The 27932-nt window shown below is 43.2% G+C and overlaps 1 protein-coding gene across 9 annotated transcripts in view; it reads left to right on the top strand.

Moving 5' to 3' along the window:
- The first annotated feature begins 86 nt into the window (after positions 1 to 86).
- The window catches only part of mef2aa (myocyte enhancer factor 2aa), a 247731-nt gene continuing 219885 nt past the window's right edge, over positions 87 to 27932 (top strand). For all 9 annotated transcript variants that reach the window (XM_070858306.1, XM_070858312.1, XM_070858314.1 and 6 more), the window contains exon 1: positions 87 to 277. The gene's annotated coding sequence lies outside the window, so the exon portion shown is untranslated. The remainder of the gene's footprint in view (positions 278 to 27932) is intronic.

Genomic DNA, 27932 nt, shown 5'->3' with positions numbered 1-27932 from the left:
GCCTCAAAGGCATGGTGTCACACAACGCATGCTCGAGATGTCTGGCTGTATTTTTGGCCATCACCTTTCTGCCACTGCCGCTGTAATTTCTCCTTACATAAGCACAGAAGACAGAGTGTGAAACAGGCCTGCGAGGGGAAACGTTCCTTTCAAAGCCAGCTGGCCTGGCTTTGAAGTGAGGAGCGAGCCTGAACACCTCACACAGTCCCACCCGTTCAACCACTTGTCCCAGCAGCAGGTTCTGTGAGGCATTTGGCAGCAATGATTCAAGAAACAGGTGAGCCATTTTTATGCCAGTGTTGACAAAAACTGGAAGAAAAAAATGTTTTGGATAAACTGTTAACGGTGCAATGTTAGAATTATAAATGGCAAAGAAATATCAGTGGAAGAATAAAACTATTTGCTGTAGTCCAAAAATGATCTGGATTTTAAAGTGAGAATAATGTTAGTAATACAACATGGTCTTCTGTTGGCATTTCAGGCTGAAGATGATATCAGTTTATAGTTAAGCAGTTTATTTATCTGTCTTATTTTGCAATAGTTTAATTAATATGTTTTTGTTGTAAATTATTAAAAGTTTTACTTATGTCATATACATCTGTGAAAATATACAACTTGGTCCAATAAAATTGAAGCCAGCACGATCTTCACATGTCTGTAATCAATATCTATAGCCGACCAAGCTGATCTTGCTCATTATTAGTAGCATCAAAATGTAATGTGCACGCATATAATTCATTTTGTTTAATGTTACACTACAGCATAACAGATTGGACAGCCAAAGGCTGTCAATTCACCGGGATCTTACTGCTAGATTTTACAAATCCAATATGGTGAACCAGAAGTAGCTCCAACAAATGTATTTGTGATGATTCATTCCAGGAACTGATGTCATATTTCCTATGTAAAACTAATTTAAGTTCTGGTTTGGTAAACTTTGAAGTGAGTAACTTTTTAAGTAGGAGTTCAATGACACTGCAGCCTTTCATCTTTTTGTTGTTTTACTTAAAAGATTCAAGCTTTATTAAGACTATAATGTGAACGTGTTTTATCTCAGAGGCACAAAATCAACTTTTACAATTTTAAATACATTCAAATTTAGTCAGCGTGGCTCAATTTGGATGTTCCAGCCTTGTTTATTTTTGAGCATCCCACTTTATTAACTTTTAAAACAGGCAGCTAAATAATACCAGCAAATTACTGCTGTCCTTAATGTTCAGTATAGGAGTCTTTCAATGCACACAGAATGGTGAAATGTCATGAGAAATGTACTGAAGTCAACTAGTTTGGTGACTCTCCCATATATTTTAACAGGTACAGTGTGAAATGTTATGAATTTCTTTAGCTCTAAGAATAAGACCATACATGCAGCTGCCTCTGCCACTAACTCCTCTTTCTCTCCTCCTACTTCTAACCCCCAGTCTCCCATCACTCTTGCCCTGGCCACTCTGCAGTTTCCCCCTAACTCGGTCCATGCTTTTTCTAAATTAATTTCTTCCATGAGACCCACTTCCTGCTCCCTTGATCCCTTGCCCACTCAACTCCTGACCACTCAACGCAATTTCCTGGCCCCATGATAGCTAACATTGTTAAAAGTTCCCTTTATCAGTTCCCTGCCATAAAGTCTACACCTTCACTGCTGACACCATCCTACTCCTGGCCACTCACTCAGGTTGAACAAAACCATGCAGAAACCATGATGCCCTGTTCAACTCAGCACTGAGTTTCAAACACCAAATTCTATGTATTACCAAACCTGCTTATTTTCACCTTGGCAACATTGTCTGCTTCTAACTCTATCTCATCTCCTCCTCTTCGGAATTCCTCATCTATACTTCTGTCACCTCTAGACTCAAAAATTCCAATTCCTACCTTGTTTGCCTTCCATCCTCCATAATCCACATCGTGTCCAAAATGTAGCCACCTATATTCAGTCTTGTTCACCCATCACACCCATTCTCATTGACCTGCATTATCCCACTGCCTCCTAGTATATTCAAAATCTTCATACTTGACTTCATATCCCTTCATTGCCTCACCTCATTCTATCTCTGCAACCTCGTCGAACCTTATTTCTCCTATTCCTCATCTACATGTTAGCACTTGGCGACATCATCTGAAAACACAGCGTCAGATTCCACATGTACGCTGATGACACCCAGCTCTACCTCAGTACCACTTCTCTCGACCCCTCTATGGTCTCTAAATTGTCAGACTGGTTGTCCGACATACAGTTCTGGATGAGCAGAAATTTTCTCCAATTGAATATTGGGAAGACTGAAGCCATTGTTTTCAGTCCCTGCCACAAACTCCGTTCCCTAGACACTGACTCCATCCCTCTCCCCAATGTCTATCTGAGGCTGAACCAGGCTGTTCGCAACCTTGGTATCATATTTGACCCTGAAACTAGCTTTCGACCACATATCCACATCATAACCAAGACCGCCTATTTCCACCTCTGTAACATCGTCCGCCCTTACCTCAGCTCATTCATGCCTTAGTTATCTCTCCACTTGACTATTCCAACACATTCTTGGCAAGCCTCCCACATTCGTAAACTAGAGCTGATTCAAAACTCGGCTGCCCGTGTCCTAATTCACACCAATTCCCATTCACCCATCACCCCCTGTGCTCGCTGACCTATATTGGCTCCTGGTTAAGCAATGCCTCGATTTCAAAATTCTCATCCTTGTTTTCAAATCTCTCCATGGCCTCACCCCTCCCTGTCTCTGTAATCACAACCCCCCCCGAGATGTCTGCGCTCCTCTAATTCTGCCCTCTTGAGCGTCCCTGATTATAATCGCTCAGCCACTGGTGGCCGTGCCTTCTGTTCACTCGGCCCCAAGCTCTGGAATTCCCTGCCTAAACCTCTCCGCCTCTCTATCTTTCCTCCTTCAAGGCGCTTCTTAAAGCCTACTTCTTTGACCAAGCTTTTGGTCACCTGCACTAATTTCTCCTTATGTGGCTCGGTGTCAAATTTTTTTGTCTCGCAATACTCCTGTAAAGCGCCTTTGGGATGTTTCACCACATTAAAGGAGAGATAGAAATACAAGATGTTGTTGTTGTATCTCCTTCCCTCCATTTTCGGTTTTCTTACTGGCACTTTATGTATTCCCCCTCCCCCCTTCCTGCCCACTGGAGCACCCTCCCTAAATACCTCTGCCTCTCAAACGCTCTGTGCACCTTTAAAAACCCTCTCAAAGCCATATTTTTTTCCCTTTTTCTCGTTTATTACCTTATTTCTAATCTGAAGTCATCTCTCCTTGTAGGCTTCAGCCCTTGTTTCTATTTATAAAGTGCCTTGGGTTTTTTTTATGTTAAAGATGCTATATAAACATAAAAATTGATGAAGGCCTCCCAATTGACGCCAAAAGCACTGCCGATGGCCACCAAGGTACCTGATGGTACTTTCAGCGGGATTTTCATCGGCGAGGTCCCTTGAAGGTCAGCGGGAGGCAATTGAGCGACTCATGCTGCCAATCTGGGCGGCAGCCGGCGGGAGCTCTCATCCTTGGCGGCAAAGGCGGTTGCCGCCCAAGTTCCAGCGCGGATGGAGTCGGGCCCGCAGAGGGTTGAAGAGCTGAAAAGCAAAAGCGTTAAAAAAAATGTTAAACATCTAAAGACCTTCAGGGGGAACCCCATCTAGGTAAGTACCTGTGAAGAAAAAAATTACAAACAGTGTACTCACCTTTTTTTCACCATCATCTTAGCTACCGTCAGGGACAGACCAGCCTCCGGCCAACGATCCACCCCCGATCTGCCACCGAGTCCCGCCCACACCAATATTGCATCTTGGCGGGCGGGAGCTCAGTTACACGACTCGGCCATCCGCTGACGTCGGCAGTGCTTCCCGACGGTTCTCTCCTCCTGCCCACTCCAGACCACGTCGAAAGTGGCACTGGGCGGTTCGACCAGAGGGATGGCACTGGGCGGTTCGACCAGAGGGATGGCACTGGGCGGTTCGACCAGAGGGATGGCACTGGGCGGTTCGACCAGAGGGATGGCACTGGGCGGTTCGACCAGAGGGATGGCACTGGGCGGTTCGACCAGAGGGATGGCACTGGGCGGTTCGACCAGAGGGATGGCACTGGGCGGTTCGACCAGAGGGATGGCACTGGGCGGTTCGACCAGAGGGATGGCACTGGGCGGTTCGACCAGAGGGATGGCACTGGGCGGTTCGACCAGAGGGATGGCACTGGGCGGTTCGACCAGAGGGATGGCACTGGGCGGTTCGACCAGTGGGATGGCACTGGGCGGTTCGACCAGAGGGATGGCACTGGGCGGTTCGACCAGAGGGATGGCACTGGGCGGTTCGACCAGAGGGATTGCACTGGGCGGTTCGACCAGAGGGATGGCACTGGGCGGTTCGACCAGAGGGATGGCACTGGGCGGTTCGACCAGAGGGATGGCACTGGGCGGCAATCGACGGCAGTGGCCGATAAGTTCTTCAAATTCGGGCCCAAATTGTTGTTTTTATACTTCTGAAGACAACATCAATTTTCAAATGGTAAGAATATAATTGAGGGAGTGGGAGTTGATTCTTTCAGATGTCAGTAAAATCTTTAGCAGTTTTTGACAGATGGGAAATTGAAATTTGGGCAGAATTTTTTTCTCACAAATTCAATGGGCGCGCCAGTCCATGCCCCTTTGTCACACCCCTGCTGCAACTCCTTCAGGAGTATATCAGAAGGGTGTCAAATTAGGCCAGGAACTGGTTAAAGTGGCTCCCAACTTTTTGTTGGAGTATCTGATTGGCTTGTTGAGGGCGGATCATTAGCAGCAGTGCACTTGGTGAGACCAGTCAAACCAAATCGGCAAATGGTGCTTATGCACCCCATCTGCAACTCTTGGCTTGCGATGAATCCCAGGCCTCCCCCCAAAGATCTCTAACATTTCAGAAAGCTTTTGGGCTTGGCCAACTTTGGGGGCAGGCCGATGCCTGAGTTGTGCCCCTGCTGGGAACATTTCATCATCCGAGGATCCTGCGTACTCTGGCAATGGTGGAAAATTACCAGTGGGCACATCTGACACTTATGGAAGAATGTACCCCAACCCCAGCCCTGCGGATTTTGGAGCCCAACTGGCTTATTTGGATAGAAGGAATTTTGTGATGTATCGTTGTGTGTACATGTGAAATTGTACAATTCAAATTACACGCTATGTTAATACGCAAATGAAGGCAGAAATCACAAAACAAAAAGACGGCAAGAGGTGATCGATGAATCTGGAAACCCTTCAGTAACTTTTCAGTCATCAGGTTGGATTGACAAGTTGGTCTCATTCATATGTGAATGTGAAACTGCCACGACCAAGAAAAGAGACAAAGGGCGGGATTTTCAGCTTTGCCATTTTCGTGGCGAAAATGGAGGTGGGTCGGAAAATGTACCGCCCAATTAACGCGTGTGCTTTGTGGAACAACTTTTGTCATTTGGGTCTAGTGCAAAGGGAGGCAGTGTACCACTTTCACGGCGCAAAAACAGGAACCTCTCCAACTAAAGGCCCCAAGTTTCCACACGCGGCAAAACAGGCGCCCCTCCGAGCGGCGATTTTGTAAGTAGGAGGGGGTGGGTACAATTCAAATGAGTTTTTTTGGTGCTGGCAACCCTGCGCGTGCGCGTTGGAGCATTCGCGCAGGCGCAGTCTGAAGTAAACATTGGCACTCGGCCATTTTACAAATTGCTGCAGAAAAAGTGAAAATTTGTTTATTGAACCCTTGCAAAGGCTTGTATTTTAATTTTCTTGATATTTCTGTGTGTGAGGGAGTGCATTCTGTAATTAAAGATAGACTGTGATAAACGGGACACATGCACTTGTTTGAGACTATTCAAATTCTTTGTAGCTGTTCAATTTTTTAAATTTTTTAATACAACCACATTGCCCTTCCATGATCAGCTTCTTACAGTTTTCTCCCCCTGCCGTCGGTCAGTCCCGACGGCAAACCGCTGCCTGAAAGGCCTGCCTGAAGCACTTTCACACAGGTAGGAACATGGTTTATTTAATCTTTTCTTTGCTTATAAATTTTTATTCAGGTTGGAATTATTTGTATAATATTTGTATAAGTATAACTAAGGATTTATTGTAGAATGTAATGACTTCCCTTCCCCCCCCACACACCCTCCCCCCCCACCTCGTTCCCGACGCCTAATTTGTAACCTGCGCCTGATTTTTTAAAGTGTAGACAAGGTTTTTTCAAGCCGACAAAAATCTTCACTTGCTCCATTCTAAGTTAGTTTGGAGTACGTTTTCACTGTGGAAACTTTCGAATCAGGCGTCAGTGGCCGGACACGCCCCCTTTTGGAAAAAAAAATTCTGTTCAAAAGTGAAACTGTTCTACATGACTAGAACTGCAGAAAACTTAAATGTGGAGAATTGCGATTTCTAAGATACTCCGTTCTCCACCAGTTGCTCCTAAAAATCAGGAGCAAATCATGTGGAAACTTGGGGCCAAAGTGCGGGGCCAGGAGCGCTCTGAGAGAGGCGTTGGGTTGGGGGGGGGGGGGGAACAAAATTCACAAAAACATTCAAAATACATTGCCCACACCCTTACAATACAGTTTATACAACTCACCCGGCAGGGCTGTGTTTTCCCTGGCGGTCATCGCGGGGCGCGTTTCAGGGTGTACGGGTCGGATTGACCAAACCTCTGCCGGTGTCGCAATGCATGCCATTACATGCCCGGCGTAGCTCTCCCCGGCGGTGCTTCTCAGCGCCGCCACAAAAACCGACCCGAGGATCATGCCCGGACCGCAAAACAGCTTTTTTGCTGCGGATGGTCAAAACCCGGCGAAAACTGGCTTGCAAACGACCCGAAAATCATCGAACTGAGTGATACAAAACTGTTATTCCAAATCACATCAAAACTTTCATGGTAAGTGGAAACTTAAATATACTTTAAAACGTAGTGAATGTTAGTGCAAGCTGTGTTCATGACCTTTTAACGTTAAGTCAAGTAAATAGTCATAAGAAATATCTAAATGTAGCAATATTATTCAAAGTGCTAAAGCTATTGTATAAGTCAGTGCATCAAAATTGAAAATATGAACTTTATATAGTTTGCTGTATCATTGTGTTGGGTAGATAAATAGTAACATTATTTAGATATTTTGTATACTTGCTGATTTCAGGTAACACTGCTGAGCTTAGTGCCACCTGATGATGCCCCAACCTTCTACTTAAGACGGACTTCTGTACAGGTCTGGATTGGGACATCCTGGTGTGGTTAAAAGGAAGATGGTGGCACCTCAAAAATCACGGAGGGATACTTACCGCCCTGTTCCTGTTCCCACTTCCGCTCCCGATCCGGTCGACTCCATCCTGAAAGGGCTTTGGCTGTAATGGCTATAAAATTAGGCAGAGCGTAATTGGCACAAACTCCACCCAGTTCTCACCCAATCAGAATCCTGCATGGGTCTTAGAGGTCCTGATTTGCTTATTAAAGGGGCCCGCTGTCTGAAACAGGCGGGCACTCCAGGGCCACCCAGCGGCAGGTCCTGTTCAGGACGACCCCTCTGGGCACCACAGGTACAATGTGGGCTGCTGCAGCCAGTAATCAGCCCCTGGAGCTACCTTGCTGCTGGCCAGTTCTGCCTCCAGGCTGCCTGATATTGTGTCGGCCTGGGGCTGCTGAGCTACACTGGAATACCTGATGGGTTCCACATCCTGCCAACAACACAGTAATGAGAGCTGGTAATGGGCACCGTCGGGTGGCTGCTCGATAGTTAAAATCTACCCTGTGGTGTCTTAAACACAACTTAATCACATCCTGCAATAACTGGGCTCCACTGTACGGCAAAATAATTTGTACTCTATTCTGTCCCTACACACATGGTTGAGCCCACAGTGCATCGTCTTCTAAAGTGTGAGGTTTTCCCTCCTATATATTGTTGGTGGGAAAGACAAGGGGCCTCTTACATGTTTTTGATGTCAATATCGCCATATAAAAGCTGCTTCCAACCTACACTCAGACATCTGTTCCTGATATGGACTTTGCTGCACCTCTTTGTCACATCTACTTCAGTCACACTCGGTACTTTGTGCTTGGCCGACACCTCCCTCGCCTCACTGATCACAATGGTCTACTATTTTTCTGTCCCCTAAGGATACTCATGTGGAAGAATCATCTGTGAAGTTACAATAACAGGAATTTTGTTTTACTGATGTTAGACTGTGAATAAACTGAAAGCCTATGTCACAATACATCTTTGAAAGAATCTTGAGTAGGAGAAAGCGGACTGCGTTTGAACTTAACCAGAAACAAGTGATTACGGATTAAGAGCATTTACATATTATTTGCAGGACTTGCATATGTGGCAATGTTTCTTTCACAATATGTAATGGTGGGAGCTGGGACTGTAATATTTAGTTATATAAAGTTAGAGAACATGGGCTTAATATTACAATACGCACTCGAGCATTGGACAATCAAGTCTGCATTCCACAATGTGAAGCACTGAAGCCATTCTGTGCTTTGCTGAATTGGATTGAGGCTACTCAGACCCATATAAGAACCTTATATTTGACAAAGAGACCTTCTTCCAGTCAGTCTGGCCTCAATTTGAACCTGGATCCTGGATATCAAAGATGAAAGGACAGTGTAATAATCCAGTATGGTTCCCAAAGACTTTAACTATTCATTGTTAAATGAAGCTTCATTGTACCCTCATCCCATGGGGAAAGGTTTCTTCGTTGCTCTAGCACATGTTATCCCAGCTGCTTTCCTCCTGATCAGCAGCAAAGGCAGACATAATCACATCATCTGCCCCAGGTGCAGTACATAAACTACATCGGAACTCACTCACAGGACACTTTGATAATAAATAATACTTTATTATGATTTCAAGGCACCGCAAAGTGCTTTACAAGCAATTCATACCTTTTGAAGTGCAGGCATTGTTGTTATGAATGCAAATGCAGGAGCCAATTTAGTGCACAGCAAGGTCCCACAAATATAGACTAAATAAATGTGTTCTTAGAATGTTGGTAAGGCCATCAGAAGAACTCCCTTGCTCTTATTCAAATATTACCATGGGATCTTTTATATTCATCTGAGCAGGCAGACAGGGCCTTGGTTTAATATTTCATTGTTAGCTGTGGCTCAGTGGGTAGCACTTTTGCCTCTGAGTCAGAAGGTTTCAGGTTCAAATACCACTCCAGAGACTTGAGCACAAAAATCTAGGCTGACACTCCAGTGCAGTGCTGAGGGAGTGCTGCACTGTTGGAGGTGCTGTCTTTCGGATGAGATGTTAAACCGAGGCCCTGTCTGCCCCCTCAGGTGGATGTAAAAGATCCCACTGCCACTATTTCAAAGAAGAGCCGGTGTCCTGGTCAATATTTATCCCTCAATCAACATCACTAAATCGGACGATCTGGTCATTATCACATTGCTGTTTGTGGGAGCTTGCTGTGCGCAAATTGGTTGCCGCGTTTCCTGCATTACAATACTGACTACACTTCAAAAGTACTTCATTGGTTGCAAAGCGCTTTGGGACATCCGGTGGTTGTGAAAGGCGCTATATAAATGCAAGTCTTTCTTTTCTCTTTCCTTAACATTTGATTCAAAAGCCAGTGTCTCCAATAACACAGTAATCCCTCATCACTACACTGAATCATCAGCATACAGTGTGCTTGTCCACACAACCTTTGACTCAGACACGAGAGTGCTGCCAATTGAGACAAGCTGACACTCAGGAAAACAGTAATTAGAATTTTGGAGCTTTAAGTACTTCACAGCATTAAAATGGATAGTCAACTGTGTGCCGATTGACTGAAATATAATCGTCTGACTGATAGTATGGCAGCCTATCAGTGCATTTAATTTTTGATCTCTTACTCTGCAGCTTGGCAGAGAATCAACATAATACTCTCAAGTGTGGACGGATTTAAATATTAGTGACATTTCAAAGTCAAATCCCCCGTAACATGATTGTCCAGACGACTACATTTGTGGGAGCATTATTTCTTTTCTCCCCGTTTTCTTTATTTGCAAGCTGCAAACAACACAAGGAACAGGTGGTTGAAGCCATGCACTTCTGCTGCTGTGAAAGCTGTTTCAACCAAAAAAAACAAGTTGTAAAGGAAGGCACGATATAAAGGGGATGTTTTGTGTGGTTTCTCTGTTTGTAAAGGAGGCAGAAGATTTTTTTTGTTGTTTGAGGTTTGGTACATTTGAGTGCTTTATAAAAGGGATACACTGTATAAATAATGTATACACACAGATTAATATTGTGCAGCCCTCTGATACTGTTACATTGCATCAGCTGCTGCAGTATTGCTAATGGGGTCAGCACTCCTTCTCACTAATTTTTGGCAAAAAAGTAGACATAGGTAGGAGTGGCACCAGTTTGCTAGAAATTGCTAATGGACTATTCATGTGTATTTAGCACTAGAGATTCCTGCTTCTTCAAAAATAGACAAATGGACACTAGTGAAACATGGTATGGAAAGACACTTTCTACATGTCCAGATCAGCGTTGTATGAAAGCTCTGAGAATGTCGGTGGAGCAGTAGGAGCAGAGGTCTGGATATACAGGAGGCTGTACAGCAGGTATCACTGCAGCCAGCCGATCTATTGGAACAGGCTCCAACTGAGCATGGTGAAAGAGCGATAGATGAGTAGGCTCAGCCTCACGAGGGCTGTTACAACTGAGATGCTCCTCGTCCTGAAAGACTTGCAGGGTCAGTCAACCATTTGCAATGCACTACTGGTGGGGGTGAAGGTCATCGGTATCTTCAGCTTTTATGTCACAGGTCCCTTCTAGGCACCCACAAGAGATATCTCAGGAGTTTGCCTTCTGAATAATTGCCATTTTCTTTTCCAGAGGATGAACTGCAAGACATATTAAAAATAAATTCATTTTATTATGTTTTGCAGTCTTGTTGAGCACCTATTTACTGTTTTGCTGAGTGTCACAAGCTTCTCGATGTTGGGAGGTGCCTCACTAGTATTTTCCTAGTTCAAGGAATATACTAGTTCAGAGTAACATAAGCAGCTAATGAGCTGTAGAGGATACAGAATAAGCAGTACCTCTATCTGTCTCTAACTCTGATGGGCATGCATCAGTACCAGGGATGATTGCTTATAAAGACAGTGCCTACTATCATTGTTCAGGGTTACACCACGGCACAGAACGACCATTGACATAAGTACAAACCGGCTACTCCTGTGTTATTCTACATATGCAACTATTAGAGATCACCTCCTCACAATGTCCATTGATCTGAGCATAGAACAGGGGGCGTCTATCTGATCACAAAATCCTGCTCACACGATTGCTTGTAACATAGAACATAAGAACATAAGAATTAGAAACAGGAGTAGGCCATCTAGCCCCTCGAGCCTGCTCCGCCATTCAATAAGATCATGCCTGATCTGGCCGTGGACTCAGCTCCACTTACCCGCCTGCTCCCCGTAACCCTTAATTCCCTGATTGGCTAAAAGTTTATCTATCGGTGATTTGAATACATTCAATGAGCTAGCCTCAACTGCTTCCTTGGGCAGAGAATTCCACAGATTCACAACCCTCTGGGAGAAGAAATTCCTTCTCAACTTGGTTTTAAATTGGCTCCACTGTATTTTGAGGCTGTGCCTCCTAGTTCTATTCTCCCCGACCAGTGGAAACAACCTCTCCGCCTCTATCTTGTCTACCCCTTTCATTATTTTAAATGTTTCTGTAAGATCACCCCTTATCCTTCTGAACTCCAGCGAGTAAAGACCCAGTCTACCCAATCTATCATCATAAGGTAACCCCCTCATCTCCGCAATCAGCCTAGTGAATCGTCTCTGTACCCCCTCCAAAGCTAGTATATCCTTCCTTAAGTAAAGTGACCAAAACTGCATGCAGTACTCCAGGTGCGGCCTTACCAATACCCTATACAGTTGCAGTAGGACCTCCCTGCTTTTGTACTCCATCCCTCTCGCAATGAAGGCCAACATTCCATTCGCCTTCCTGATTACCTGCTGCACCTGCAAACTAACTTTTTGGGATTCATGCACAAGGACCCCCAGGTCCCTCTGCACCTCAGCATGTTGTAATTTCTCCCCATTCAAATAATATTCCCGTTTACTGTTTTTTTCCCCAAGATGGATGACCTCACACTTTCCAACATTGTATTCCATCTGCCAAATCTTAGCCCATTCACTTAACCTATCTAAATCTCTTTGCAGCCTCTCTGTGTCCTCTACACAACCCGCTTTCCCACTAATCTTTGTGTCATCTGCAAATTTTGTTACACTACACTCTGTCCCCTCTTCCAGGTCATCTATGTATATTGTAAACAGTTGTGGTCCCAGCACCGATCCCTGTGGCACACCACTAACCACCGATTTCCAACCCGAAAAGGACCCATTTATCCCGACTCTCTGCTTTCTGTTAGCCAGCCAATTCTCTATCCATGCTAATATATTTCCTCTGACTCCGCATATCTCTATCTTCTGCAGTAACCTTTTGTGTGGCACCTTATCAAATACCTTTTGGAAATCTAAATACACACATCCATCGGTACACCTCTATCCACCATGCTCGTTATATCCTCAAAGAATTCCAGTAAATTAGTTAAACATGATTTCCCCTTCATATATCCATGCTGCATCTGCTTGATTGCACTATTCCTATCTAGATGTCCCACTATTTCTTTCTTAATGATAGTTTCAAGCATTTCCCCCACTACAGATGTTAAACTAACCGGCCTATAGTTATCTGCCTTTTGTCTGCCCCCTTTTTTAAACAGAGGCGTTACATTAGCTGCTTTCCAATCCACTGGTACCTCCCCAGAGTCCAGAGAATTTTGGTAGATTATAACTAATGCATCTGCTATAACTTCTGCCATCTCTTTTAATACCCTGGGATGCATTTCATCAGGACCAGGGGATTTGTCTACCTTGAGATCCATTAGCCTGTCCAGCACTACCTCCCTAGTGATAGTGATTGTCTCAAGGTCCTCCCTTCCCACATTCCTGTGACCAGTAATTTTTGGCCTGGTTTTTGTGTCTTCCACTGTGAAGACCGAAGCAAAATAATTGTTTAAAGTCTCAGCCATTTCCACATTTCCCATTATTAAATCCCCCTTCTCATCTTCTAAGGGACCAACATTTACTTTAGTACTCCCTCAATATTGCATTGTAAGTGTCGCCCTCGATCTTTGTGCTCAAGTCTCTCTCGCGGGACTTGGCCCCACAACCTTCTGACTCAGAAGCGAGGGTGCTACCCGCTGAGCCACATGCTGAGGATCACTGGTTGTAGTAGTACATATATGTAAAATAAACTCAAGCAAAGTATTGGAAAGAAAGGGGCTAAAGGCTCGAGGTGAGAGAGCGAATGCTCATTCGATGACAAACTTTCTCTTGTATCATATCCAGGAATGTGTAAGAGAAGCTAGAAGAGTCTCAAACATGGGAACACTATAGACGTCTCGGACAGATTTATTGTGATTTAAAATTGCTGAGGGGGAGTGAAGTGGTTGGCATGAAAAAAGAAGCTAAGTTTGTTGGTGGCAGTTCTAGCAATGGAATGTGGAAGTTCCACTTGAGGTCAGGGAAGGTAGCAATGCCAAGAATGTTGACAGAGCCATCAGAAATAAGAGGTGATAATCATAGAACCATAGAAAATTCCAACACGGAAGGAGGCCATTTGGCCCATTGTGTCCATGCCGGTCGAAAAAGAGCAACTCAGCCTAATCCCACCTTCCAGCACTAGGTTCGTAGCCCTGTAGATTACGGCTCTTTAAGTGCACATCCAAGCACCTTTTAAATGTGATGAGGTTTCTGCCTCTACCACCCTTTCAGGCAGTGAGTTCCAGATTCCCACCACCCTCTGGGTGAAGAAATTATTCTTCATCTCCTCCAATCCTTCTACCAACTACTTTAAATCTATGCCCCCTGGTTACTGACCCCTCTGCTAAGGGAAATAGGTCCTTCCTATCCACTCTATCTGGGGCCCTCATAATTTTATACACCTCAAGTAATTCTCTCCTCAGCCTCTGTTCCAAGGAAAACAACCTCAGCCTATCCAACTCTTGCTCATAGCCAAATTTTCCAGTCCTGGCAACATCCTCGTAAATCTCCTGTGCACCCTTTCTAGTGTAATCACATCCTTCCTGTAATGTGGTGACCAGAACTACATGAAGTACTCAAGCTGTGGCCTAAATAGCATTGTATACAGTTCAAGCATAACTTCCCTGCTCTTGTATTCTATCCCACAGCTAATAAAGGAGGCCATATGCCTTTTTAACTACCTTATCGACCTGGGCTGACCTTTAAGGATCTGTGGACATATACTCCAATGTCCCTCTGTTCCTCCACACCTCTCCGTATCCTCCCATTTATTGTGTATTCCCTTGCCTTGTTGACCCTTCCCAAGTGCATAACCTTATAGTTTTCTGGATTGAATTCCATTTGCCACTTTTCTGCCCAACTGACCATTTCATCGATATCTTCCTGTCGGCTAAAGCTTTCCTCCTCGCCGTCAACCACACGGCCAATTTTTGCTGGATAAATGCTGGTTTGATTTGCAAACAACAAAGAGAAAACTATGACCTGGAATTTCCACCGGGGTCTTTGATGGAACCCCTGGAGAAAAAGCACGAATGGCAAAAAAAAACCTCATTGAGGATTTAGGGATCTCCTGCTGAGGATATCGGAGATTGGGAAAAGTCTGCAGAAATTCAGGGACTGTGTCTTTAAAGAATTGAAAGAAGCATGTCGTTGACATCCATGTAAGTACACTTTTCAGCAAGGTCACTGGATAGCAAGGAGCTGGTATCCTCGTTGATTTCCCCCCCTCCTCAGCTGAAGAGCAGTAAGGCCAATTGAAGTGCCATTTCTCTCTCTCCGCCCCTCCCAGCTGAAATAGCTTTACTCATAATGGTTTTACAGTGCCTGCATTTGTGCTACTAACTAAAGTCTTGTTTTTATTGGCCCAAATCTTCTTGGAAAAATAATGGTGCACACCATTGTTAATGCATAAATCGGCCAGCAAGTTCAGGCAAAGAAGGATACACTGTGAGTTGTGAATCGCCATAACTTGCTGGTCGTTTTACCTTGCACAAACGACAGTTCACCCTCAACCTCCCCATTATTTTTAAGAATTGCTGGATTTGCACATTAAACCCAAACTAAACTCGTCACAAAGTTAGGACTCATACTTAACCGCTTAAGTACCCGGTTAACGATGCGATAATTGTTAATGCAATGCTAATCAACCTTTCCAGCCCAGATAGGGAACAGTTTAAACCGTTGAGTGTCATTCCTGCATGTAGTACATTCTTACAGATTGTAATAACATTTAAATGTTATGTTTTTTAATAACTTATCCTTTGTGTTTCTTTCTTTTCCTTGCTCCCTTAATCCAATCTTGCTGTACCTCTCTCTATTTCTCTTTCTGCACCTGATTTGATTCTTATTTACCCTCCTCCTCCGCTGCCCCTGTTTATTTCCCAATCTTTAAATCTCTGTTGGTCCTGTAATTCCCTAAGGTTCCAGATGCCCCGTTGCCTTCGTAGTTATAGTTGTTATGTAGAAAACTTGACAATCAATTTGTGCATAGCAAAGTCCCACAAACGGCAGTGAGATGAATGACCACTTAATCTATTCTTGTGGTGGAATATATTTTGGTCAGGATACCTGGAGAATTCCCCAGCTTCTTCTTTGAATAGTGCCACCTGAACAACCAGATAGGGCCTCAGTTTAATGTCTCATCCTAAAAGATGGCATCTCTAACAATGCAGCACTCCCTGAATATTATTTTTTTTTTCAAAAATATACTTTATTCATATAAAATTTTCACAATACATTGGAAAATAGTTCAGTACCTTGCGGTCAGCAATTTCATACAATTCGTTTGGATGCTGACAGCAGTTCCATACAATGCACTAGCGTGCATTTCATTTCAAGATACAGTTTAGTACAATCCAGAAATCACGTTACATGTAGTACTGTGCAAATAAAAGTATTATATGGAGCAGATAAGAACAGGTTTATATTATATTCCAGGATACATTTCAATACCGATCACGAATCACGTTACGTGTAGCACTATGCAGATGAAAGCAGTACGCGGAACGGATGAGAATACATTTACATTTCTTTACAAGTTACTAAACAGTGCAGAGACTTTCACTATACACGGCACAACACAGGTGTTTTTCAGTACATGGTGCTCTATGTATTACACAGAAGTGTCTGTCTACAATACGTTCTGAAGTCTCTGGGAAGGGGTGGGACGGGCTGGGTAGAGCTTGAATCCACAACCTTCTGAGTTAAGGTGGGAATGCTGCCACTGTGCCAAGCTAATATTCAAAACAGAAGTATCTCAGCTTTTCTATATTCAAAAAATTCTAAGCAAGCACTTAGCATTGTCATGAAATTGGGCAATTATGTTTTTTTGAAATGAATAGAGGATTGCAATTTAGTGTAATTAATGTTATCACAAGTTTAGGAAGCAAAATGCTTTGGCAGCTGAGCCTGTATTACTCAAACTGATCTCAACTCGGTCTCCTCTTTGGATGCTCGTGCTTCTACAAGGTGCATGTTGTCACTCACCACTGAATCATTAACTCCATGTGGCTTGGCACCCCCATTTTTCTCTTGGCTCTCACAAAACAATATTGCGCAGTTTATTTTATTTGAGAAAATTCCCAATAAAGGCTGCTAGATTACGTATACTACCAAGATTCCTATTGTGCTTGAAACAGTTAAGTCAAACAACAGTGACATGGCAGCAGAACTATCTATTCACACCTCCAACAAAATAGGTTTAAGCCCCAGCAGCAGCTGACAGTTGAAAGTATTGTGCTCACATTCAGCAATTTTTAGGCTGCAGCGCTGTGTGGAATCTTGGCACACAGGACAATGGTACTCTGTCCCTACAGAGACCCCAGAACAACATTGATCCTGTGGCTTCAGCTGCCGAGGTCGTAAGCTCTGGAATTCCCTCCCCAAACCTCGCCACCTCTCGCTCACTCCTTAAAACCTAACTCTTTAACCAAACTTTTGGTCACCTGTCCTAGTATCTCTTTATGTGGCTTGGTGTCAAATTTTGTTTGATAATGCTCCTGTGACGTGCCTTGGGACATTTTAGTATGTTAAAGGCACCATATAAATGCAAATTGTTGTTTGTTTTTCAGTGGAAGAAGGGCATATTGTAGTGGAAGTGAGAATTGGATGGGGACGTTACTAATGATGTTTCTGGGTTCTAGTTTTCTTCTTTGAAAACACTATCAGGATAATATATCTGTAGGCTTCTAGCAATCTGTGAGATGTCTGCACTGATAGTATTGTCATAGCTCCAGCAAGATGTACCGCTTTCTAGACCAGGTTAGGGCTACAAATACCTACTTCATTTTATCAGTCTTAGTTAAAATCTGATCAATTTGCAACTTTTTTAATATATAATTCATCAAGGTTATAACTGCTTGTTTTAGGTAGTTTGCAAAACTCATTGGAAATGGAAGAAAAAAATCAGAAAAGGCTATATTATAAGACATTCTACTTCTTTCTGAATACCAGCTAAATCAGCTAAATCTAGACCTGTATCTCAGAGATTAACGGGAATGGATATCAAATTGTTTCAATCTCTCCCCCCACCCCTGTTTCTAAGCAGCATGTCCACCTATTCTGTTACTATATACAACAGTTCTCTCAACGCCAGCTGATGCAGCATGCTAACATACACAGCATTGCTGAAATCCCAGTAGTGCCCCGTAAACCCTACAGGGAGGCAGAGTCTGTCACTCAATAACATATTAAAGATCTTCATTTTCATTAAACAGCCACAGGTGCAAACACTAAGGCTCAGTTTCTACTTTAAAATACTTTAATTCAATTTTTTGCCACCTAAATTTAATTTTATATATCCACATATAAAGTGTTTTAATATCCTGTGTCTTAAAGTATTGCATTGTCACAAAATGACGTTGGTCTGGTTTGAGAAAACATGCACTTGTATTTAGTTTAGCACAATGTCACCCACCTTTGCAAGCTTAACCTGAGATTGATTGGGTGTATGGGTGTCAGATGAGGACAAGATTGGACTTGCTGTGTTGTAGCCTGCGGCGAAATAATTTGCTGACACTCACTGTCAAGGCTTATATATGAATAATGGCCACCAGGGTACCATCCCAGAGGATGCCTGTGAAACCATACTCTAGCAAAGAATCAGCTTTTGGTAGAACACTGTTACTTATTTCTGACATGGCAAAATGCTACCATGGAGACACTGATTTAGCTAAAACGCTCTGCTGGCATCAGATTACCTGCTGAGCACAATCAACTAGACACAAGCTCACAATCGGGTGTTCCCGCCCATAGAGCTGTCCATCAAAGAGACTACAAAACATAGTATTACATAGGATTACATAGGATAAATGGCACAGAAACAGGCCATTCGACCCAACCAGTCCATGCCGGTGTTTATGCTCCACTCGCGCCTCTTCCTGTCTTTCCTCATCTAAATCTATCAGCATAACCCACTATTCCCTTCTCCCTCATATGCTTGTCTAGCCTCCCCTTAAATGCATCTATACTATTCTCTTCAACCACTCCCTGTGGTCGCGAGTTCCACATTCTCACCACTCATTGGGTAAAAAAGTTTCTTCTGAATTCCCTATTGGCTTTCTCGGTGACTATCTTAGAAACATAGAAACATAAAAAATAGGAGCAGTAGTAGGCCATTCGACCCTTCAAGCCTGCACCGCCATTCAATATGATCATTGCTGATCCTCTATCCCAACACCATATTCCTGCTTTTTCCCCATACCCCTTGATGCCTTTTGTTTCTAGAAATCTATCTATCTCCCTCTTAAATATATTCAGTAACTTGGCATTCACATCCTTTTGTGGTAGAGAATTCCACAGGTTCACCACCCTCTGAGTGAAAACGTTTCTCCTCATCTTGGTCCTAAATTTCCTACCCCGTATCCTGAGACTGTGACCCCTTGTTCTAGACTTCCCAGCCAGGGGAAACATCCTCCCCGCATCCAGCCTATCTAACCCAGTCAGAATTTTATAAGTTTCAATGAGATTCCCTCTCATTCTTTTAAATTCTAGTGAATACAGGCCTAGTCGACCCAATCTCTCCTCATACAACAGTCCTGCCATCCCAGGAATCAGTCTGGTGAACCTTCGCTGCACTCCCTCTATGGCAAGTGTATCCTTTCTTAGGTAAGGAGACCAAAACGGCACACAACACTCCAGGTGCAGTCTCACCAAGGCCCTGTATAACTGTAGTAAGACATCCTTGCTCCTGTACTCAAATCCTTTTGCAATGAAGGCCAACATAGCATTTGCCCCGAACTGCTTGTTGCACCTGCAGGTTTGCTTTCAATGACTGGTGTACAAGGGCACCCAGGTCCCTCTGTACATCGACACTTCCCAAACCATCACCATTTAAATAATACTTTGCCTTATGTTTTTCCTACCAAAGTGGATAACTTCACATTTAGCCACGTTATACTGCATTTGCCATGTGTTTGCCCACTCACTCAATCTATCTAAATCACCTTGCAGCATCTTTGCATTCTCCTCACAACTCATATATTATATTATGTGACAACTTATATTGATGGCCTCTAGCTATGCTCTTCCCCACAAGTGAAAACATTCTCTCTGCATTGACTCTATCAAAACCTTCATAATTTTAAAGACCACTATAGGTCATCCTCTCAGCCTTCTTTTTTCAAGAAAAAAGAGACACAGCCTGTTCAACCTTTCTTGATATGTATACCCTCGCATTTCTAGTATTATCCTAATAAATCTTTTCTGCATCCTCTCCAGTGCCTTTATATGCTTTTTATAATATGGTGACCAGAATTGGGGGAGGTGGGACCAGTACAAACCGGACGGTCTGCACCTGGGCAGGACCGGAACCAATGTCCTAGGGGGAGTGTTTGCTAGTGCTGTTGGGGAGGAGTTAAACTAATATGGCAGGGGGATGGGAACCAATGCAGGGAGACAGAGGGAAACAAAATGGAGACTGAAGCAAAAGACAGAAAGGAGATGAGTAAAAGTGAAGGGCAGAGAAACCTAAGGCAAGAAACAAAAAGGGCCACTTTACAGCAAAATTCTAAAGGGTCACAGTGTATTAAAAAGGCAAGCCTGAAGGGTCTGTGCCTCAATGCGAGGAGTATTCGGAATAAGGTGGATGAATTAACTGTGCAGATAGCAGTTAACGGATACGATGTGGTTGGCATCACGGAGACATGGCTCCAGGGTGACCAAGGCTGGGAACTCAACATCCAGGGGTATTCAACATTTAGGAAGGATAGACAAAAAGAAAAAGGAGGCGGGGTGGCGTTGCTGGTTAAAGAGGAAATTAATGCAATTGTAAGGAAAGACATTAGCTTGGATGATGTGGAATCGGTATGGGTGGAGCTACGGAATACCAAAGGGCAGAAAACGCTAGTGGGAGTTGTGTACAGACCTACAAACAGTAGTAGTGATGTTGGGGAGGGCATCAAACAGGAAATTATGGGTGCATGCAATAAAGGTGCAGCAGTTATCATGGGTGACTTTAATATGTATATAGATTGGGCTAACCAAACTGGAAACAATACGGTGGAGGAGGATTTCCTGGAATGCATAAGGGATGATTTTCTAGACCAATATGTTGAGGTACCAACTAGGGGGAGGCCATCTTAGACTGGATGTTGTGTAATGAGAGAGGATTAATTAGCAATCTCGTTGTGCGAGGCGCCTTGGGGAAGAGTGACCATAATATGGTGGAATTCTACATTAGGATGGAGAAGGAAACAGTTAATTCAGAGACCATGGTCCAGAACTTAAAGAAGGGTAACTTTGAAGGTATGAGGCGGGAATTGGCTAGGATAAATTGGCGAATGATACTTAAGGGATTGACAGTGGATGGGCAATGGCAGACATTTAGAGACCGCATGGATGAACTACAACAATTGTACATTCCTGTCTGGCGTAAAAATAAAAAAGGGAAGTTGGCTCAACCGTGGCTATCAAGAGAAATCAGGGATAGTATTAAAGCCAAGGAAGTGGCATACAAATTGGCCAGAAATAGCAGCGAAACCGGGGACTGGGAGAAATTTAGAACTCAGCAGAGGAGGACAAAGGGTTTGATTAGGGCAGGGAAAATAGAGTACGAGAGGAAGCTTGCAGGGAACATTAAAATGGACTGCAAAAGCTTCTATAGATATGTAAAGAGAAAAAGGTTAGTAAAGACAAACATAGGTCCCCTACAGTCAGAATTAGGGGAAGTCATAACGGGGAACAAAGAAATGGCAGACCAATTGAACAAGTACTTTGGTTCGGTATTCACTAAGGAGGACACAAACAACCTTCTGGATATAAAAGGGGTCAGGGGGTCTAGTAAGAAGGAGGAACTGAGGGAAATCCTTATTAGTCGGGAAATTGTGTTGGGGAAATTGATGGGATTGAAGGCCGATAAATCCCCAGGGCCTGATGGACTGCATCCCAGAGTACTTAAGGAGGTGGCCTTGGAAATAGCGGATGCATTGACAGTCATTTTCCAACATTCCATAGACTCTGGATCAGTTCCTATGGAGTGGAGGGTAGCCAATGTAACCCCACTTTTTAAAAAAAGGAGGGAGAGAGAAAACAGAGAATTATAGACCGGTCAGCCTGACATCGGTAGTGGGTAAAATGATGGAATCAATTGTTAAGGATGTCATAGCAGCGCATTTGAAAAAAGGTGACATGATAGGTCCAAGTCAGCATGGATTTGTGAAAGGGAAATCATGCTTGACAAATCTTCTGGAATTTTTTGAGGATGTTTCCAGTAGAATGGACAAGGGAGAACCAGTTGATGTGGTGTATTTGGACTTTCAGAAGGCTTTCGACAAGGTCCCACACAAGAGATTAATGTGCAAAGTTAAAGCACATGGGATTGGGGGTAGTGTGCTGACGTGGATTGAGAACTGGTTGTCAGACAGGAAGCAAAGAGTAGGAGTAAATGGGGACTTTTCAGAATGGCAGGCAATGACTAGTGGGGTACCGCAAGGTTCTGTGCTGGGGCCCCAGCTGTTTACATTGTACATTAATGATTTAGACGAGGGGATTAAATGTAGTATCTCCAAATTTGCAGATGACACTAAGTTGCGTGGCAGTGTGAGCTGCGAGGAGGATGCTATGAGGCTGCAGAGTGACTTGGATAGGTTAGGTGAGTGGGCAAATGCATGGCAGATGAAGTATTATGTGGATAAATGTGAGGTTATCCACTTTGGTGGTAAAAACAGAGAGACAGACTATTATCTGAATGGTGACAGATTAGGAAAAGGGGAGGTGCAACGAGACCTGGGTGTCATGGTACATCAGCCATTGAAGTTTGGCATGCAGGTACAGCAGGCGGTTAAGAAAGCAAATGGCATGTTGGCCTTCATAGCAAGGGGATTTGAGTACAGGGGCAAGGAGGTATTACTACAGTTGTACAGGGCCTTGCTGAGGCCTCACCTGGAGTATTGTGTACAGTTTTGGTCTCCTAACTTGAGGAAGGACATTCTTGCTATTGAGGGAGTGCAGCGAAGGTTCACCAGACTGATTCCCGGGATGGCGGAACTGACATATCAAGAAAGACTGGATCAACTGGGCTTGTATTCACTGGAGTTCAGAAGAATGAGAGGGGATCTCATAGAAACTTTTAAAATTCTGACGGGTTTTGACAGGTTAGACGCAGGAAGAATGTTCCCAATGTTGGAGAAGTCCAGAACCAGGGGTCACAGTCTAAGGATAAGGGGTAAGCCATTTAGGACCGAGATGAGGAGAAACTTCTTCACCCAGAGAGTGGTGAACTTGTGGAATTCTCTACCACAGAAAGTTGTTGAGGCCAATTCACTAAATATATTCAAAAAGGAGTTAGATGTAGTCCTTACTACTAGGGGGATCAAGGGGTATGGCGAGAAAGCAGGAATGGGGTACTGAAGTTGCATGTTCAGTCATGAACTCATTGAATGGCGGTGCAGGCTCGAAGGGCCGAATGGCCTACTCCTGCACCTAGTTTCTGTGTTTCTATGTTTTTATAAGTGTGATCTAACCAAGTTTTGATACTGGTTTAGCATAACTTCCCTACTTTTCAATTCTAGACCTCTAGAAATATACCCTAATGTTTTTTTTTTATTGACTTGCTAACCTGTGTCGCAACTTTTAGTGAGTTGTTTACTCCGAGATCCCTTTGTTTATCTATCCCACCTCGACTCACACCCTCCAAGAAATAAGTGACCTCCCTATTCTTCCTCCCAAAATGTAATACCTCACATTCATCTGTGTTGAACTTCATTTGCCAATTTTATGCCGATTCTGCAAGTTTATTAATGTCTTCCTGTAATTTGTTGCAGTCCTCCTCAGTATTGAGTATCCATCCTGCCGCCAATTTGGTGTAAAACAAATCATTAGCCTCGCCCTTCTCACAAACCCAACCCATGTTTGTATTGTTACATAGCTATCAATCAAATCCAATACCCTATGATGTCAGTCCCTTAAAATGTTTGGAATTAACTGGGATGGTTTGATTCATTGATCTGTATAAAATAGTATTAATGACCTGCTAAACAGGTTCCTATTCAGGTATAACGTGAAAATTTAAACCATACATATGTACCTGCCTTGCCCTGTGATGGAATTATTGGACAGACTGAAATGTGAATTTTCTGTAGCTTGCATTAACAGCTAGCAATAATTGACATTAAGGCGCTATATAAATATATTAGTTGTTGTTGTGGCCAGCAACAAAAAAGTCAACAACTAAACGATAATATATAATTTGCTTTCCGAATTGCTTGCTGTACCTGCATGTTAACTTTCTGTGATTCATGTACAAGGACACCCAGATCCCTCTGAAAGCAAACATTTCACAGTCTCTCGCCATTCAAAAAATTTTATTTTTTGTTTTTCTTGCCAAAGTGGATAACTTCACACTTCCCCACATTGTATTCCATTTGCCATGTTCTTGGCCACTCAGTCAACCTGTCGATGAGCCGAAATTGATGAAGGCCAAGGGCCGCCCAAGGACCGCCGATGGCTGCCGAGATATCTGACGGTACTCTGGGTGGGTTTTTCGACAAAAAGGTCCTTGAAAGAGCGGCCAACAGCAAAAGAGGGACTTGCGGCGTCAATCTGGGAGCTCTCATTCTCGACGGCAAAGGTGCTTGCCATCCAATTGCCGCCGAGGATGGAGTTGGGCTCACGGAGGGTCGAAGAGCTGCAAATAAAAAGTATTAAAAAAAACATCAAAAGACCTTCAGGGGACCACATCCAAGTAAATCGCTGTAAAGAAAAACATTTAAAATTGTTTACTAAACTTTTTTTTCAGCTCTTCATAATCACCATCGGGGACAGACCAGCCTCCTCACAGCGGTCCACCCCCGTTCTGGTGCTGACTCCCTCCCGCTGACACCCGCCCACATCAATATGGCATCTCGGCGGGCGGGAGCTCAGTTGTGCCATTTGGCCGTCCGCTGACGTCAGCAGGCGGTTCCCAGCAGTTCTCCCCTCCCGCCCACTGCAGACCAAATCGAAATTGGCAATGGGCGCAACTCGAAGAGGAATGTCTGCCGCAGTGGGCGGTAAGGCCGCCAATTTCAGCTCCAATATCTCTCTGCAACCTCTTTGCGTCCTTCTCACAGCTTACTTTCCCACCTAACTTTGTATCATCGGCAAACTTGGCTATGTTACACTCAGTCCCTTCATCTTAGTCATTAATATGGATTGTAAATAGATGAGCACTGATCCTTGTCGTAAACCTCTAGTTACAGCATGCCAACCCAAAAAAGTCCCGTTTACTCCTACTCTCTGTTTTCTGTCCATTAACCAATCCTCAATCCATGCTAATATATTACCCCCAATCTTATGAGTCCTAATTTTGCGTAATAACCTCTTGTGTAGATCTTTACCGAATGCTTTTTGAAAATCCAAATACACTACTGTTTCACCCTTATCCATTCTACCACTTATACCTTCAAAAAACTCGAACAGATTTGTCAAACTCGATTTCCCTTTCATAAAACCATGTTGCCTAATCATATTACAATTTTATAAGTGCCCTGTAACCATGTCCCTAATAATCGATTCTAACATTTTGCCTACTACTGATAATTGGCCTATAACTGGCCTATAATTCCCTGTTTTTTTCTCTTCTTCCTTTCTTAAATAGCAAGCTTATTTTTGCTACCTTCCAATCCATTGGGACTGTTCTAAAATCGAGGGAACCTCTTTTATAACCCTAGGATGCAAGTCATCAGGTCCAGGGGATTTGTTGCCACTTAGTCCCATTAATCTCTCCAGTACTATGTCTTTACTTATACTGATTTCTTTAAGTTCTCATTCTCTCTAGACCCTTGGTTCCCCATTATTTCCGGAATGTTTTTTGTGTCTTCTAGCATGAAGAACAAAGTATTTATTTAAAGTCTCCGCCATTTCCTTATTGTCCATTATAATTTCTCCTGTCTCTGCCTCGATTGAGCCCATGTTTACTTTCACTAATCTCTTAATATTTACATACCTGTAGAAATGTTTACAATCTGTTTTTATGTCTCTTGCTAATTTACCCTCATATTCTTTTTTCTCTTTCCTTATATATATATATATACATATATATAATATATATTAATAATATATAAAAAATAAACATGATTTTTTTTCCTAAGGATTTTCTATAAGCTCTACAATATAGTACAAGGTAGAGCAATGACTGAAGATTGTAAGAGCCATTGGCACGACCGATATCAGAAACAATTTCAACGCCTCCAATTCTAGATCTGTATTCATGATGTGCACATTAGTCAATTTTATTTTTGCCTATAGATTACTCACTTTTTTTAATGCTATGATTGTTGGTTTAACTACTTTGCCTTGGAGAATATGGGTGGGCTGAAGTGGCAGGATGTTAGAATTGTGAATGCTAGAATTTTACTTTGTGGTTATTGGTAGGGGGTTCTGTTAAATAAAGTAATGAAATAAAGGTCATGTTAGCTGATAAAAGCACAATTCTGTTGAGTTATATAAAACTAGGTAGGCTTACAAACTAGAGGTCAATTACTAGCTCCAGTAAAACACAAAGAATACCTGGAGTTTTTTATTTATTCGTTCCAGGATGTGGGCATCACTGGCAAGGCCGGCATTTATTGCCCATCTCTAATTGCCCTTGAGAAGGTGGTGGTGAGCTGCCTTCTTGAACCGCTGCAATCCTTGTGGTGAAGGTACTCCTGCAGTGTTTATAGGGAGGGAGTTCCTGGATTTTGACCCAGTGACAATGAAGGAACGGCGATATATTTCCAAGTCAGAATGGTGTGTAACTTAGAGGGAAATTTGCAGGTGATGGTGTTCCCATGTGTCTGCTGTCCTTGTCCTTCTAGGTGATAGAGGTGGCGGGTTTGGAAGATGCTGCCGAAGAAGTGGCGAGTTGCTGCAGTGCATCTTATACGTAGTACACACTACAGCCACGGTGCATCGGTGGTGGAGGGAGTGAATGTTTAAGGTGGTGGATGGGGGGCCAATCAAGCGGGCTGCTTTGTCCTGGATGGTGTTGAGTTTCTTGAGTGTTGTTGGAGCTGCACTCATCCAGGCAAGTGGAGAGTATTCCATCACACTCCTAATTTGTGCCTTGTAGATGGTGGAAAGGCTTTGGGGAGTCAGGAGGTGAGACACTCGCCGCAGAATACCCAGCCTCTGACCTGCTCTTGTTGCCACAGTATTTATGTGGCTGGTCCAGTTGAGTTTCTGGTCAATGGTGACCCCTAGGATGTTGATGGTGTGGGGGTTTGGTGATGGTAATGCTGTTGAATATCAAGGGGAGGTGGTTAGACTCTCGCTTGTTGGAGATGGTCATTGCCTGGCACTTGTGTGGCGCGAATGTTGCTTGCCACTTATCAGCCCAGTCCTGAGTAAGGTAGCTGTATATTTAATTATAACATGTGATATTGTTGAAGGTTTGTTTCAGAATTCAAATACTTTGATTTTGGAACTGGTTTAATTTTCCAAACCCCACTGAACATTTATTGAAAAGGCAAATCAAAAACCATTACTGTCAAACAGTGGCTTCTTGGGTGTTTTAAAGAATATGGTATTTCAGTAGTGCCTCTTATATCCTGCATAATTGAAGGTATAATTAAGGATGGGCAATAAATGCTGGTGTTGTCAGCAATGTCCACTTCCTGTGAAATTTAAAAAAGGCAGGATTACTGTCATAAAATTTTAGCTCATACTTGTATTACAATGCAAAGAATCTGCATTCATTATATACCATGTATGTGAAATACAAGCAAGTGGGCTATCCATCTACTGTTGATGGCTGCCTTGAAAAATTCTATCCACTAACACTCATCTGGTTTTTGATTTATTCCCCAATACACTGCCATGCCAAGGATATCCATGTAGGTTCTTGGGTGAGAATGATCAAAGTTATAAACTGCAGAAGGCAGATTTTAATGTCTAGTCACCTCCCGAATTTAAAATGTCATTAAAAATTGTAACCTCTGGACATTTGAGAGAGGTGTGAGCATTAACTAACTGGAATCTATTTGATTCAGTTACCACACTACAAATGATTCAGAATCTAATTATGGATCATCTGAATGAGAGAAGCAGAGATAGGAAAGTGAAAAAGGTAGAAGATCAGAAAAAGCTGGGGGAGGTGGCTCCCAAATTTTTTTGCTCTCTCTTTCACTCCGAGTAAGCCATCTGCTCAGTGTCTCCCACTGACAGCGTGGCTGAAATCATTAACTCACATTGTGGAGAGACACTGGTACAAACTCTTGCAATTAATGCTGCAACGCGTATTAAGGTGAAGCACTGACATGCTGCAACACTTTCTAACATTGTTAGCTTGAAATCTGGTCTCCATTATACTTTCCCTTTTCTGATTGTTAAACTGAGATTTTTGTTCTGAATTTATACCAATTGTGGTTTTGATTTGGTGCAAATATGCTAAAATAAAGCTGTGAAATTCCATCCCTTCAGCAAGACC

This window comes from Pristiophorus japonicus, chromosome 17 (assembly GCF_044704955.1).
Source record: "Pristiophorus japonicus isolate sPriJap1 chromosome 17, sPriJap1.hap1, whole genome shotgun sequence".
NCBI lineage: Eukaryota > Metazoa > Chordata > Chondrichthyes > Pristiophoridae > Pristiophorus > Pristiophorus japonicus.
The sequence above is the reverse complement of the archived record's forward strand: the minus strand, read 5'-3'. Positions and strand labels throughout refer to the sequence as shown.